Below are 16,286 nucleotides of genomic sequence, written 5' to 3' on the forward strand. Positions count from 1 at the left end.
AATTCATCAATAAATATATTGCTGCGCCTCCCTAAAGTGCAAAAACAGTTTCTCACATATTCATAAATACATATAACCTAGAAAAAAATTTGCTAATACTTATCAAAGTGCAGGTGCAAATATAATCCCCCACATGTGCCCAAACCATATATAAATCACAAATTCACACAACTATTGAAATAAAGTGTTATTCTTAAAGTGCATATAATTTATTTAAAAAAAAAATCTATAGGTGAATGCAATTTTATAAATTTGAGTCCATGTGCTTCTCTAAACTCATGCAAAGGTGCATTATCCTCCACCATTCGAAATCCGTGCTCACCTCCTCTATGCGACCTGCCCTCTTACAGCTCAGAGTGCCTAATTCCTTATATGTGGATTCCTGAAGGTATTATCTCTCCCATATATTGACTCTCTCCCATCCAATTAATCTCCCTTTCAGTAATTCAAATGGATCCTTCTATTTGTATGTGACTGGCCCTTTAAAATAGCAATTCCTGGTCTGCGGTGAAAACTCACACAAGAGAGGGGATTCCCACAGTGTAATATGTAAAGACTTCACATTTATGAAGTAAGCATTTTAGGGAGCCACAGCAATATGTTTGATTTTTTTTTTTTTTTTTTTTGTGGGAACACCTTTTTGTTGCAAGCAGCCACCCATAATTAGAAGTAGTAGATCTTATATAGGCTGGTGGTGCAGGATTTAATTTACAGATTAATAATTGGGCTATCCCCTAAAATAATGTGTTAACCCTTAACAAAGGGACTGCGTTTTATTGGGAACAAAGAAAAGTGTTGCAGGTGCCTTCACATACCTGCATCCTCCTCCAAACCTTTCTGCCACAGCTGAACCACAGGCTGATTGGAAATGTTATATGTACAAAACCTCTTCTGTTTAAAGTGGAACTTCACCTTTAAAAGCGAAGTTCTGCTTTTCCACCTCCTCCCCTGTCCTCTGCCACTTATGTAGAATTTTTTTTGTGAAGGGAAGAATGAAAGGTTGATAGGTACCCACTCTCACATCTGCTGGGATTGCCTAGGCGATTCTAGCAGAAGTTGTCGTCCCTTCCTTTCCTTCAACCTCCTGGGACACGTCACAGGTCCCAGGAGAGTGCGGGTCCATTCACAATGGGCAGTGGGGAGCTAGCTGTGAAGCCACAGGTATTCACAGCCAGCTTACCACATGCAAGATAACAGTGCTGAGGATCCGAAGAGTGGTGGTGAACCGACTCAAGTAATGCCAGCGCTGGGTCCCTGGACAGGTAAGTATAGTCTATTGAAAGTCAGCAACTACAGTATTTATAGCTGCTGACTTAGTTTTTCTAGAAACTGTAGCTGCTCTTTAAATTCTATTTGCCTTTGAGTACCCCGCTGCAGGGAGAAGATTAAGATATGTAATTCTGACACAAATTTAAAGCATTCCTGTCATGAGACAGTGATTTAAAAGTACTTAAAGCGGAGTTCCACTCAAAAGCGGGAGCTCCACTTATTTGCCTCCCCAAATAACAGATTCCTGTTTTTTGACAGGTACCCTCTCCCACTTCTGGCTCAGTTTGGTCCCCTTCTTCCTCCTGCAGTCTCCTGGACACCTTCACAGGTCCCAGAAGACTGCTGGTCCAATGAGAATGCACAGAGCGACTCGTGTATGCGCAGTGGACACCCGGCTGTGAAGCCCCAAGCTGTCACAGCCTGGTGCTCACAGTTGTGATGCTGGCACCAGGGAGAGAAGAGGCAGAGAAGGGACGGCGTGGGTGAGCACATCACTGGACCCAGTGGTGTATTTAGGTATTGTGCTGCCCTAGGCAACACAAAAATTGTCTGTCCCCACGGACACCGAACAATTCCACCCTCAGAGAGCCTGACATTGACCAACAACACCCCTGCCTTCCACTACCCACCTGGCGATAGACACTCCTCTTCACAGCTCCAGACATCCCCGGGAATGAGAGGCTCTACATAGACCATCAAGCAACCTCTCTCAGATCCCACCTGGTTCCTATAGCGTGCGTGCCCCTTCTTTCATCCCTTCTTCTGGGGGGGAAGGTGCTGCCCCCCTGAAAAATGACGCCCTAGACAAGTGCCTTGTTTGCCTTGTGGTAAATATGCCCCTGGCTGGACCCTGGAACAGGTAAGTGTGTGTTTATTAAAAGTTAGCAGCTACAGTTTTTGTAGCTGCTGACTTTTAATAAACACAAAAATGAATGAAACTCCACTTTAAAGTATCACTAAAGGCAAAACTTTTTTTTTTTTAGTTTTGGATAGAGTGGAGAGGAATTGGAACCCCTGTCAGATTTTATAGCTGTCTGTGCCCCCGTTAAGGAGATTCACCCTCTCTATTTGTCCTGTTTACCATTATCACTGAAAGTGAAAGTAAAGAAAATCCCAAATTTTGGGTTGTCCCCGGAGAAGTAATAGAAGGGAAATCTTCCAGTGGCGACACTTGTTCTGGTGACCTGGGGGTTCCCAAGGGATTCCTTTAATTTTCAGGGATTTTTGCTCAAAAAAAAAAAAATCTGATAGGGATTATAATCCTCCCTTGCTCTACCCAAAATTAAAAAAAGTTTTGTCTATAGTTCTGCTTTAAAGCAGTATTAAACCCAAAACAAAAATGTTTTAGATGGATGATTACGAATTCTTTGATGTGATGGCTGAATTAGTTTTTTTAGGCTTTAGTGGAGGACTGGGGTTACCGAATTTAAAGAAGTATTATACAGCTGTGATATTGTCACGGGTGATAGATCAGTTTTTTAATTCACAAGGGAAAAGTTGGGTAAAGATAGAAGGGGAATTAAGTAAATCACAATTAGATAAAATGATTTGGATACCTCATGGGTTTCGTACATTAGATGTAGAAACAAGTAAATTGACTAGGATAGTGTTGGACACATGGGACAGATTACACAATAAGGAAAAATGGGAATTTAATTCACTATTGATACCACTAGTGGGAACAGATTTTTTTGCACCAGGAAATGTTAAAATAAGTGGAAGATGGATAAAGGATAAAAACGCACACTTGAAAGTTATTAAAAAAGGGGGGAGATTATGCATGTTTCAGAATTTAAAAAAAGAATAAGGATTTGTTTGTTAAAATAGATAAATGGAAGTATAACCAGTTGTCTCATTTCGTTGCAAATTTACCACAACCTTTTAGGGATGTAGGAGAAATGAACCAGTTTGAAAAACTAATGAATGCTGAATTAAGCCCAAAACACATCACCTCTAGGATATATAAAATCCTTGTGGACTTAGATGATGTAGAGCCCCCTGGATATTTAAGTAAGTGGGAAAGGGAAATAGGAATAAAAATCAACCCTCAGCAATGGGAAGGTATTTTTAACCTAACACACAAGGTAATAAACATGCGCACAGTAGAGATGAACTACAAATGCTTGGCGAGATGGTATTTAACACCCAGTATAACCCATAAGCAGCAAAGGGAAAGCTCCCCATGGTGCTGGAGAGGATGTGGAGAAAAGGCAATATGGAGCACATCTGGTGGAGTTGCCAGAGGATACAGGTTTATTGGAGGGAAATAGCGTATTATATCAAGGAAATATGTGGGGTAGATATTCAAGGGGACCCACTGAAATGCTTATTCTACTTTTCTGAGCCCATGGCGGAAGTAAATAGGAATAAAGTATTGTACCATTAAATCAGTGCAGCAAAGGGTTTGATACCAAAACTTTGGTTAGTGGCAGAGGTTCCAAGGGTGGTGGATTGGATAGATAGAGTGGAAGGTATTTTCAGAATGTAAGAATTGAGAAGTTTAGAAGAGGATAAGATGGGAATATTTAAAAGAATATGGAGTGTTTAGTTAAATTTTAAAACCGCAGAATCTGATACAGAACTAATAAAAGCAAAGGAGGTAGCCTAAGAAATCACGATGAGATTGGTCAGAATAACAAGTTATGGAGAAATGGATACAGATAGAGAAAGATAAGAAAATGATGGGAGGGGTTATAGAATGTATTTATTCATTTAGGGGAGAAAAGAAAAAAAAGTATATTTTGGAAGATGGAATGTTTTAATGTTGTTTGTATAAGTATGAAATAAAAAGTTAAAATAAAAAAAAATAAACAATACGCACAATGTGAGTGGCTTTTCACCTAAATTAGTGAGAAAGTACAAAAAAAAAAGACTCTTGCAGCAATATTGCTAGATGCTACATAACCCCTGCAGCTTTCCAGATTGGTTGATTCCTCTGTTGAGCCTTGGGGGACTGTACCCAAATCCCACCAGCAAGATGATGTGGGGCCAGCCTGTAATGTGGCTTTGAGCACTGGTGCTTGCATTAGGCACAAATTGCAAGATATTTACTTGATATATTATAACCCTGTCCATGAAGGCCTCATGAGGGGTATATGGACTAGAAGGGTGAAGATTTGGTTGGGTATTGGTCCCTAACATGCACCCCTTGGTGGCTGAGAGGACTGTGATGAGTCAGGGTTACAGTGCTATTTGCGATCTCTGGTCCCTAAGGGTTTGCATATGGAGTGATGCTTTCGGTTACAGTCAGAAAACATAGTGGCTGGTATGCTCTTAAACTTTTGAATTTGATTCCCTTTTGTTTGCTTTAATCTCAGTTGTTTATCCAACATTACAAGGTTACCCAAGAAGGGTTTAGTTGGACAATTCCATGACAGTGGCCTATATCAAACATTAGGGAGAGATGGGATGTCATGCAGCTCAAAGAGACGTGGACCTCTTTCTAGCTTGGGCAGAACTCCTACTGCTCTGCACATTCCAGATGGAAAATTGGAAGGCAAACCATCAGTAGTCAACAGCTGGATTCTAGAGAATGGTCTCTTCACCGTGAAAGGGAGTTCAAGCCCTCTGTTGCTTGTGGGGGGCACTGGGTGTGTACCTTATCGCATCCAAGTTCAACAAAGCACTGAACAGGTTGTTGCCAGGACCAGCAATCCTTGTGCCTTTGCAGTGAATGCCCCTGTAACTTTCAGTTCAGTTCATCCTGATATAAACATTTACCTCTTGAAAGCTCCTCCATTGTTGCCCTGCAGGATTGAGATGGAAGGCATTCTGGAGATTTTTATTGCATCGAACTGGCCCAGGAGGATATGGTGCTCAAACTCCTGGTGAATTCTTCCCCACAATCCAGACCTTCTATCTCAGGGTGTAGTGATTCTTGGTGAATTCTTCCCCACAATCCAGACCTTCTATCTCAGGGTCTGGTCCACAATCCTGCTTCTCTGGCTGTTGAGGGCCAGGATCAGATTTTGTTATTCCTATTCTCTTAGGGGCCAGGAAGTTCACTTCTTGCAAAGACTTCAATCACATCCAACAGGTTTACTTTGTATGGTGTGAGGCCAGGAAATGGCATCCCAGGAAGGACTCCCTGGGACAAATCCTTTCTTTCCACCAATGCAATCTGGATCAGCATCTATCAAGGGTCAAATCTTAGCTTTAGATTTCAAAGACCACTGGCCAACTGCCTTATTGGTGAAAGCCTTTATACAGGGTTCTGGTCACTTTGCCCCCAACCCCCCCATATTCTCCTGAGTAACATTATGGGATCTCAATATTTTCGAGCCTATCATGTTATCCTCTGTCTACCCTCATTGACAAGGTTGCCTTCCTTGTTGCTTTCACTTTTGCAAGGTATCTTAGTTGGCAGCATTGTCCTGTACAGAGCCTTTCTCAGTGTTATTCAGGGATAAGGTTGTAATGAAGACTAAGGTTTCTTTCTTTCCAAGGAAATCTCCTCCTTACACCTTAACCAGAAGGTTGTTCTTCACATTTTAGAGTAACATACATTCCAGGGAACTCTCACTCCACTGGTACACACTCTGTAAGTCTACCTCTTAGCTACAGCTTCTTTTAGACATGCAGATTCACTCTTTGACATTCCTGAGGATTATGGTAGGAAACATCCTGCTTCTCACTCTACCACTGCTACATGACTTAGAAAAGTCATCATTTGAGCCTATAGCAAGGGTAAGCAACCTTTGAGAGGAGAAGATCTATCTGAACAACATGAAAGATCAAAGATCACTAGGGTTTGGCACCCTTTTTTTAAAGAAATTAACTAGCAAGGCCTAACTAAATAGTATGGAAAAGTTATACAAATATAACATGTAGCACTACTCCCATAAGAGCTTCAGGTATACTGTCCAGGTCCTCCCCAAAAGCTTTGCCTCATAGCCAGGTATATAGGCTCACACACATGTTTCTTCAATAACCAGTCTAGGGATGTTGTTTTTGTTTTTGGAGAACTTGGATAGGGATGAGGGAGATGAGTGGGGAGACTGCACTCTTTTGTTAGACCTAGTGCCCTGTCCTGGCATCCCCATTGCGGGATACTCTGACCATCCCCTGTGAAGAGGGTCAATTTCAGGGATCCTATTGCAACTCCCTGAAAGGCCTAGTCTGTAAAAAAATCTGTCTGGATCTAGCCTTGATAGATTTTACCTCTGGGATCTACATATAGGTGAGGGTAAATACCCTTCCCCTCACTACATATTTCCACAATAGGTGGTCTTTTAGGGCCCTCATCATTAGACAAGGAATATCCCTCATCTTCTCCCTTGCAGGAGTGTCAGGTGTTAGGGGATCCTTCTTTCAGAGACTTCTAATTGTTCACACTTTTTTTTCTCAGCCTACCTTAGCCACTGTCTCTGCTCTTGCAGTCTAGCATGTCGGCGTCTGTGAACCAGGTAGTTTCTGGTGTGGCCACACATCCTTACTCTCAGGCAGATAGTAAGGTCTCTGCTTCCTGTATCTGGGGATTTATTTCCTGGAGGATTCATGCTCCCCCAAGTTTCTGACTGTCCAGAACATCTGGTTCCCTCAACTTCATGGAATCTTGCCTTTTTCAGACATCCTGGGTAAGACTCCATTGGACACCATTGAAATTCTACTGTGCCTTTACCTCCATGAATGGTTAGGAGTCCCTCCTGTGTCAGGAAAAGTAGTCTGATCCCTGTGCTGGATGATGTAGTGGGATAGAGTATCATGCACTTTGATCCCCTTAGGGGAAATTTACTGAACACTGATTCCTCTCACCTAGAAGCTTCTGATTACATGTGCTCCTCAGATCCTGTGTTGCAGGCCAAGCTGGTCAGGTAAGGACATACTAGTCTCCTTCTGTAGGTATCCCCCAGCAGGTGGGACGAACTCCTTACTAATCTTGGGGGACTTGTCCAAGCAGGACTAGGTCCTCTTTCCTTGAAGCATTCACAGCCCTCTTGAAGAAGAGCCACATGTTTCTTTCTTTATGTTGACTTCCAACCAGGCATACCTCTTGGTCATTCAAATAAGTCTTCTATTTCTTGCTCCTCGAATGCTGATGCTTTGTTGGATCTGGGGGAGTAGAAGCATTCTTAGGCTTATAGCTAGACACCAAGGATAGACAGGATTGCTCTTAAGCAGAGTCCTCTGAGGTTGCGACAGAGGCATTTCAAGAGTACCAGGGAAGATATTCTTCAGCTATCCTCAGCTCTTCACACCAGGGTCTATATCCCTTGCCTTGCCTACCCTTCTGGGGGGGGGGGGGTGCTTCCTTGCATTGTACCCCTTCTGTTGTTTTGGCTTTGTGAGACCAAATTTCTATTTTACCTGATGGGTGGAACACTTTTTTAGGCTGTTGTTCTACCTACTCAGGATTCTTCTTGCTCAACCTTGTCTAGCAAGGTCAGTTGTCTGGCCAAACCATCTTGCAGACATGGAGCTCTCATCCCTCATTCTTAGGGGATCAAGGGTGTAAAGTCCTAAGGCCTTTCTTCTTTGTCGGGGTTTTGACCCTGTTCCTTTTGACCACATCAGTTTGTGGGTTCTTTCTTCCCTTAGAGGAATTTAGGTTTTGTTTCTTCTGGTGGCCCAAGGACAGTTCTCCAGTTCTGTTTCTTGGACCTATGAAAGGTTGCAAATGTATTTGAACAAAAAATGTAATCTGGCTGTAAATAATTTCAAGTCAAGTCATTTTCATTGTCCTTAGTTTGTTCCTTACTTTTATGTGCTTTTATTTTAATATTCTATTTGATGGCAGTGATTCAGAAAAAAAAAAGAAAAAAGCTGTTATAGTTTTGCAACGCGATAACTGCCACTGGTCAGCGAGTGTTACCAACATGGCCACAAAAGCTCATCAGTAGGTTATTTTTTTTTCTCTGAGTTTCTACTTTGTTATATTCTAACATATCGTGTTTTCCCCTACTGCTCTTACTCAGTTGATCATTTTGTTTACTTCTATTTATTACTTCTGGGCTTTGTTAAAAAAATTTTCACCGTAGTGATTTCTAATATGTTTTTATTTTACCTTTGTTGTAGAGAATTTTCATGCATGTGCTTTTTACAGATATGATACAATACCACTAGGGGGAACCAGATTTCCTGACTAGGGTGCCCATGTATTTACTAGCATCAATAGAGGATTAATCTTTAAAGGTTTTGAATGTATCATAGCATATTATAAAAATTTAATATAATTAAAGATGTCATTTCTTTGCATTTGTGAAGCTTTTTTGTTACTTGCACAAATTTCATTCAATTTAATCAGTAGTTATAGTTTGTTTTCTTTTATTCTTGAACTCCTACTCTCATTGGATTAACACATTGGAAGGCAGCACATCAATACTAAATGCAACCTTAAGCTTTTTATAAATTGTTGTTTCGTAAGTATATGCTGACTCTGAGCATAGAAACAGATGTATTCAAACTTAAACCCAGTTTTAGCATCCTTCATCCTCACTTACCGGTTTTTGCAGACTAGCAAAGATACATGTTGCTCTTGGCTCCTTAGCAGCCAAAGCCACAAGTCTGTACCATGCAGACATGCACAGTTGATAGTTTTCCAGCAAACCTACTGTTCACATTGGCAAATTGGTGGTAGGCAGCTATTTGGAAGGAAAATGTACAACTACGTATGAACACATCAAGCATGCAGGTGAATTGATCCACAGCCTAGGTGGATTGACCCACTGACCAACGGTGCCTGTATTGCTTTGGTGCCAGATCAGGCACCACTTGATAGAACAAGCAGCGTTGGACTGGCTTGTAAATAACCACCAATGATGTCCTTAGCAGTCTATAAGGGGGCTTTCTTCCCAAGGGCCACTAGCATAAGAGGACACTACTCTGACCAACAATGTAAACCAGATATTTAGGGGGTCACATCTGGGCAGCTGCGCTCTGCTTACCTTGCTGTAGGTTACATACTCTTGGACCTCTGTACTCTGCATAATATGCTGTATGTTACATATCGTAATCTAGAACACTGCACATTGTATGGTGCCCTGTATTTGTTACTTCAGACCACTGTACTCTGTATGCCCTGTGTAAATTACACACTGTGTACCAATGCTCTCTCTACATTCTGCTGTATGTTACAAACTCCAGACCATTACAACATGCCATGCTGTGTGTTAAATGTTTCCAACTGCTGTGAGAGCTCTGGGAATTCCATGGTCAACGCTACACAGCAAAGGTAATGCTTCTAAGTGGTTGGTAGAAACAGATTATGATTGGAAGGGAGAACAGATACTATAATTCACTCAGAGGCAGTAAGATGACCACTGGATAGATGGTCAGAAGTGTTTTTATAGGGAGACCATTACATGACTGTACCACTTCCATTGGAGTTCTTCTATCCAGGAGAGGTGCAGAAGCATACCTCCCCATCTCTACCAAGAAGTCAAGCAGATGCCCAGCAGAGGATGCCACAGAGGCTGCAACAAGGGGTGACTGAAGAAGGTAAAAGCTCATAGGTGGCTCCAATCATCTTAATATGGATGAAGAATGGCATCCTCCATTTAAATATTGATTATAGGTGCCTGAATGCTGTTACCATGAGGGATGCCTAGCCTCTTTAAATGATTGAGGAATCCTTTGAACACTTTTATCACCCCCGTGAGTTGGGCCAGGTCAAAAGAATTCCCAAGGACTGAAAAAAATGCCTGCCTTTTTCCAAATAACAATGGAACACTATCTCGGGAACATGGACCTTTATAGTATCCTGATTTATCTAGATAAAGGGTAGGCAAAATTCAACCCCCCCCCCCGCGCTGTTGCAGAACTACAAGTCTATCATGCCTCTGCCTCTGGAAGTAATGCTTGCTGCTGTCAGAGACTTGATAAGCCTTGCAGCTGGAGGACTGAAGTTTGCCAACCCCTAAATGATGTAGTGGTATTCTCTGCCACATTCAAGGAACATATTGCCCATATAGATGCTGTGCTTGCATGGCTGCACAAGTATGAGTTGAAACTCAAACCCAAGACGTGTCATCTATTCACGTTCTGGGACACATCATCTCCAAATACTGCATGCTGTCTAGCCTCGAGAAAATCAAAAGTGGAAGCCCCTGGTAACCGTGGCTGAAGTCAGAGATTTGCTAGGGCTGGAAGGATATTACTGATGTTCTTTCAAGCACTACCCACACCACTTTGCCCTGATCCAAAAGCTCCTGCATGGAGTATGCCAGATGGGGAGCCACACGAAAGTGGAATGGGTACCAAAACAACATGGAACGTCTGACTTCTTGAAGTAAGCAGTTGATGTTGGCCATTGTATTGGCCTTTGCTGACTTCTTTCTACCATTCCAATTAAGAACCAACATCAGTACCAGGGTCTAAGGGCTGTGTTCTCACAAGTACAAGATGGTCAGGCGGGGGGGGCTGTCATTGCCTACACCAAGCTGGCACTGTTGATGCCAGTGTGGACAGTCACAACATGCTTAGTAGAGTACCTAGCAGGGGCCATGTTTGAAGTCTGGATGGATAACAATCAGTTGTACATCTTCAAAGAACTTAACTTTCTGCTCTAGAACAATGATGGGTGGCCTGTCTGGACAAGTTCACATTCTTCTTACACTATCACCCTGGGGAAAAAAAATAGGTGACAGACACTCCTGTCCCGTGAGCCTCATAACTGGTCACATCAAGACCAGTTTAGATTAAAAGTTCCATTTAAATGTTTACAGATGACACCAATCTATGCAGTGGAATAATGACCTTGCAGGATCTCTCCAACTTACAAGCCGACCTCAATGCACTATTTAATTGGGCAACTATGTGGCAAATGAAGTTTAATGTTGAATAATGCAAAGTTATGCACTTGGGGGCTAAGAACATGCATGCATCATAAACACTAGGAGGAGAAAAGCTGGAAGAATCAAAGGTCAGGAAGAATCTGGGTGTTCTGGTAGATCATAGAGTTAATAATAGCATACAATACCAAGCTGCAGTTTTTAAACATAGCAAAATACTGTCTTGTATTTAAAGAGGTATAGACTGAAGAGAGAGAGAGATGTCGTCATTTTGCCCCTGTACAAATCATTAGTAACACCTTATCTGGAATATGCAGTTCAATTTTGGGCACCAATTCACAAAAAGAACATTGGGAAACTGGAGAAAGTGCAGAGAAGGGCAACCAAACTGATAAGAGACATGGAGGAGCTCAGCTATGAGGAAAGATTGAAGGAATTGAAATTACTCTCTCCCTCTCTAGAGGAGGGAACATGTATAAATAAATAAGTGGTCCATACAGTGAACTTGGTGTAGAGTTATTCACTTTCAGATCATTACAGAGGACAAGGGTTCACTCCTTATATCTGGAAGAAAAGAGATTTAACCTTCACATATGGAACATGGAATAGACTCTCTCAATTACTGATTCTGGGCAGCTCAGTAGGTTGTTTTTAAAAAAGGGCTGGATGTATTCCTAAATGAACAAAATATAACTGGATATTACCATTTAGAGGTAGTAACACCAGGGGTAGTTGATCCAGGGAATATCAGATTTCCTCCTGGGTGATCAAAGAGGATTTTTTTCCCCCACTGGAGCCAATTGGATCATGTTTTATAGGGGGGGGGGGGGGGTTCGCCTTCGTCTGGATCAACTGTGGGTATAGGATTGTGTGTTTGGAGGTTTTCAATATCATATTTTTCTCTGTTGGTTGAATTGGATAGTTCTTTTTTCAACCTCACTAAATATGTAATTATGAGATATGAATGAAGGAGCCTATGAGGAAAAAATCCCAGGCTTTACTGGAGGGAGACCTAAGAGCAGACATCAGGTGAATTAGAGGACTTTACCCACTATCCCACAACTGAGGCAATAGGGTCATGGAAGTGACCAAATTTCAAAGAGAAATCTAAGCTGTTGCCAGAAGCCAGGAGATTGCTTAGCAACTGGCCCTGCCTCATCTTGGGAGACAGTACCAAAGAATGATGCTTGTCGGTGAACTGGAAGGTCATGCTGTCAAGTGCTCAAACCCTTTCCATGGCAGAGAGAATTCATGTGGAAATGGGACATCTGGGTGTCTCCCAGTTTTGTCACAGGTTTGACAACACTGTGTGCTCTGTTCTTCAAATGGGGACCAAGGCCTGGGTATCTGACACATCCTGCAGGATGTACTGCCTTTCGACTTTCTTACTTCTGACAACTTGGAAGATGGTTAAGATCATGTGATTGTGAAGGTTTACCACTTTACAAAAGTTGTGGTTGCAGCACCAACTCAAAGTACATCATTTGCCACTCAAATGTTTTGGAAGCATTTCTGCCTTACCTACGGCTGCCCACAGAAAATGTACTCAGATCAAGATCTTTGAGAGCAAGTTCTTTCAGGAGTGGTGTCACTATCTAGGCATCAAAAAGACATGCATTTCCCCAAACCATCTGCAGAGATGTGGAGTCCCTCTCTACCCACCTTGTTCTACTAGGTGCAGGCCCCTTTACTTCCTTTTCCCACAATTCTGTTGGCTCTCACAATCCCTATAACTCCTGGACACACCCACAGGTTATAAATTCCACTGTTTCCCACCGTCATGTGCTCAGAGAGACCCAGAGGGACAGGAGTGACTAAGTATGTAAGCTGTGAATAGGTGGGGTCCTCCTACCATATTAAAGAGCAAGAGCATGCAGTTTCACTTTAAGTCCCAGCCACTGTATTGGTCACTGTGCTAGCTGGCCCCAATATGTTACCCTTCCAGTGGGTTGACCCTGTATATTCAGCCACCTCCTAGTAAACCCATCCCTTTGACTTCTGCCACTACATGGACATCCGGACCAGAGTCTCATCCAGACCACCCTTCTGTGGAACTTGTCTGGAAATCTCTATGATCGACCTCCTGAGCTACCAACTACACCCAGCCTCCTTGTGAGAGAGGTATTACACCTCCCCCAGGAAACTGCCAGTAACTCTGTTTGCACTAGACTGAACAGTACTCTGCAGTTTATTACTAGTAATTTATTCTTATACTCTCCTTTCAAATACTCTATGCTATATGTCACTGCCATCTAGCCTTCATTGTGCAACCACTCCTAAGCAGCTCTGTACTAAACCATTTGCACTGCAAGTAATTCTTTGTCTTACGCTTGTTATGCCTCATTCACACAGGTGGCAAGGGGATAATAAGTGAATTATCCATGTCTTTTTTTTTTCCAATATTTTTCAAATATCCAACCACCACCAAATGCCTACCTACAAGTGGACATGGCGACCGCTCAGGTCTGTTCACATTGCAATGGCCACAAAGCTTTAAATATAAAAGCGCAGAAACTTTTTGAAGAACCTTTGTGTATATATATATTGTGAGAACTAGCATCAAGGGTAGGGCTTTAAAGGACACCACCACTTGCTTTCTTCTCTTTTTTAAGGGCTGTTCTTGCCCATTTTTATTTAAAAGAAAGTTCCATAAATCAAACTCATAGATTTCCCTCACATGGGTTTCCAACATTTCACTCTTCCAAACAAATAGACATTCAGCCTCCTGGCTTATACATACAATACAGCCGTTCTTGCCTTCCACTTCAGGCTCTCGTCTGCCTCCTGCAGACTCTTTTCTACACATGGCTAGCAGCCCCTTGATGCTCTGGCTCCCACCTCTCCTAGGTGGAGCTCTCCTAACTCCTGGGAAATGATCTCATGTCTTCCGGGGTGGAGCCCAGAACCATGGTAAGGCCTCTCCAAAAAGGCCTGCACACACCTGTGTAATCAGTGTGCTGGCTGTTCACAAACCCTGGACCCAGGACAGGAGATTTCATCCCACCCGGATCTCTTTGAAATCTCCAGGAACCAGGTCCCAACATGGACTTTAGAAAACAATGAGGTAACAGAAAATCCAGTTTTCTCTGCATTAAGCAAACCCCCTGGAGCCCCTCAACCTGCCTGGATGAGAATCCTGGGGTATAGCCCACACTGCCAATATATATATATATATATATATATATTGTATATACAGTATATCCCTCTCTACTGGAATCTTCCCCAACCCTTTAAATCATGCACTGGTCACCCCCATACTTAAAAAGCCCTCACTGGACCCCACCAATCTTGACAATTTAAGACCCATCTCATGAGCTGTCACCTCATTGAGAATAACCTTCTTGATCCCCCTCCACCTGGATTTTGCCTGCAACAAGTCACAGAAACTGCTTTCCTAAAACTAACAAACAATTTATTAACAAAAAAACACTATTCTGTGCTCTTACTCTTGGCCCTCATTGCTGCCTTTGATACAGTTAACCACCCTCTCATAAAAAACTCCAATCCCTTGGTATTTATGGCTGTACTTTTTGTTGGTTATCTTACCTATCTCATATCATCTTCCATGTCACTTACAACTCCTCTCTTATTCCTTTTTCCATTAGGGTTGCCCAAGGTTTTGTCCTTGGACCTCTCTTACTCTTAATCTACACCTCCTCCTTGGGTCAGCTGATAAAGTTGTGCTCAAAAGTTTGCATACCCTTGGAGAATTGGTAATATACAGTACCATTTTAACAAAATAGCACAATCATAAAACAAAACATGACAAGTAAATAAATTATATGACCCCTGTTCAAAAGTCTGCATACATTTAGTTCTTAATTCTGTGTAACACCCCCTTTAGCATCAATGACAGCGTACAGTCTTTTGTAATAGTTGTGTATGAGGCCCTGAAATGTTTGCAGGTGGTATACAGTGGATATAAAAAGTCTACACACCCCCTGTTAAAATGTCAGGTTTCTGTGATGTAAAAAAAATGAGACAAATGAGACATTTCAGAACTTTTTCCACCTTTAATGTAACCTATAAACTGTACAACTCAGTTGAACAACATACTGAAATCTTTTAGGTGAAGGGAAGTAAAAAATAAAAAACTAAAATAATATAGTTGCATAAGTGTGCACACCCTTAAACTAATACTTTGTTGAAGCACCTTTTGATTTGATTCCAGCACTCAGTCTTTTTGGGTATGAGTCTACCAGCATGACACATCTTGACTTGGCAATATTAGCCCACTCTTCCTTGCAAAAACACTGCAAATCTGTCAGATTGCGAGGGCATATCCTGTGCACAGCCCTCTTCAGATCACCCCACAGATTTTCGATCGGATTTAGGTCTGGGCTCTGGCTGGGCCATTCCAAAACTTTCTTCTTCTGGTGAAGCCATTGCTTTGTTGATTTGGATGTATGCTCTGAGTCGTTGTCATGCTGAAAGATGAAGTTCCTCTTCCTGTTCAGCTTTCTAGCAGAAGCCTGAAGGTTTTGTGCCAATATTGACTGGTATTTGGAACTGTTCATAAGTCCCTCTACCTTGACTAAGGCCCCAGTTCCAGCTGAAGAAAAACAGTCCCAAAGCATGATGCTGCCACCACCATGCTTCACTGTGGGTATGGTGTTCTTTTGGTGATGTGCAGTGTTGTTTTTGCAGCAAACATGCCTTTTGAGCTCACACACCCTCAACACATCAGTGAGCCACCACCATGCTTCGCAGTAGGGATGGTATTCTTGTCACTATAGGCCTTTTTGACCCCTCTCCAAACATAGCACTTATGTTTGTGCCAATAACGCTCTATTTTTGTCTCGTCACTCCAGATTACAGTGTGCCAGAAGCTGTGAGGTGTATCAAGGTGTTGTCAGGCATATTGTAACTGGGTGTTTTTGTGGCATTAGCACAGTAAAGGCTTCTATCTGGCAACTCAACAATGCAGCTCATTTTTGTTCAAGTATCGTCGTATTGTGCTCCTTGAAACAACCATACCATCTTTTTCAAGAGCAGTCTGTATTTCTCCTGGGATTGCCTGTAGGTTTTTCTTTATATCCTGAACAATTCTTCTGGCAGTTGAGGCTGTAATTGTTCTAGATCAAGAGATCCAGGGCTGCTGTTAGAAACCATGGGGTCCCATACAGCCAACCTGACAGCCTCCCCCCCCCCCCCCGAAAAAAAAAATTAAAAACACAGTTTACTATGCTTCAGTTATGAATAAACACATTGTGGTAATTCAGGAAAGGAAGGGGCTGGTAAATTCGACATATTTACTAGACCCCCCCCCCCTCTAACCTGAAGGATCCT

The sequence above is a fragment of the Staurois parvus genome, unplaced genomic scaffold (assembly GCF_062004578.1).
Source record: "Staurois parvus isolate SC_StPar_1 unplaced genomic scaffold, SC_StPar_1.0 ptg000152l, whole genome shotgun sequence".
NCBI classification, from domain to species: domain Eukaryota; kingdom Metazoa; phylum Chordata; class Amphibia; order Anura; family Ranidae; genus Staurois; species Staurois parvus.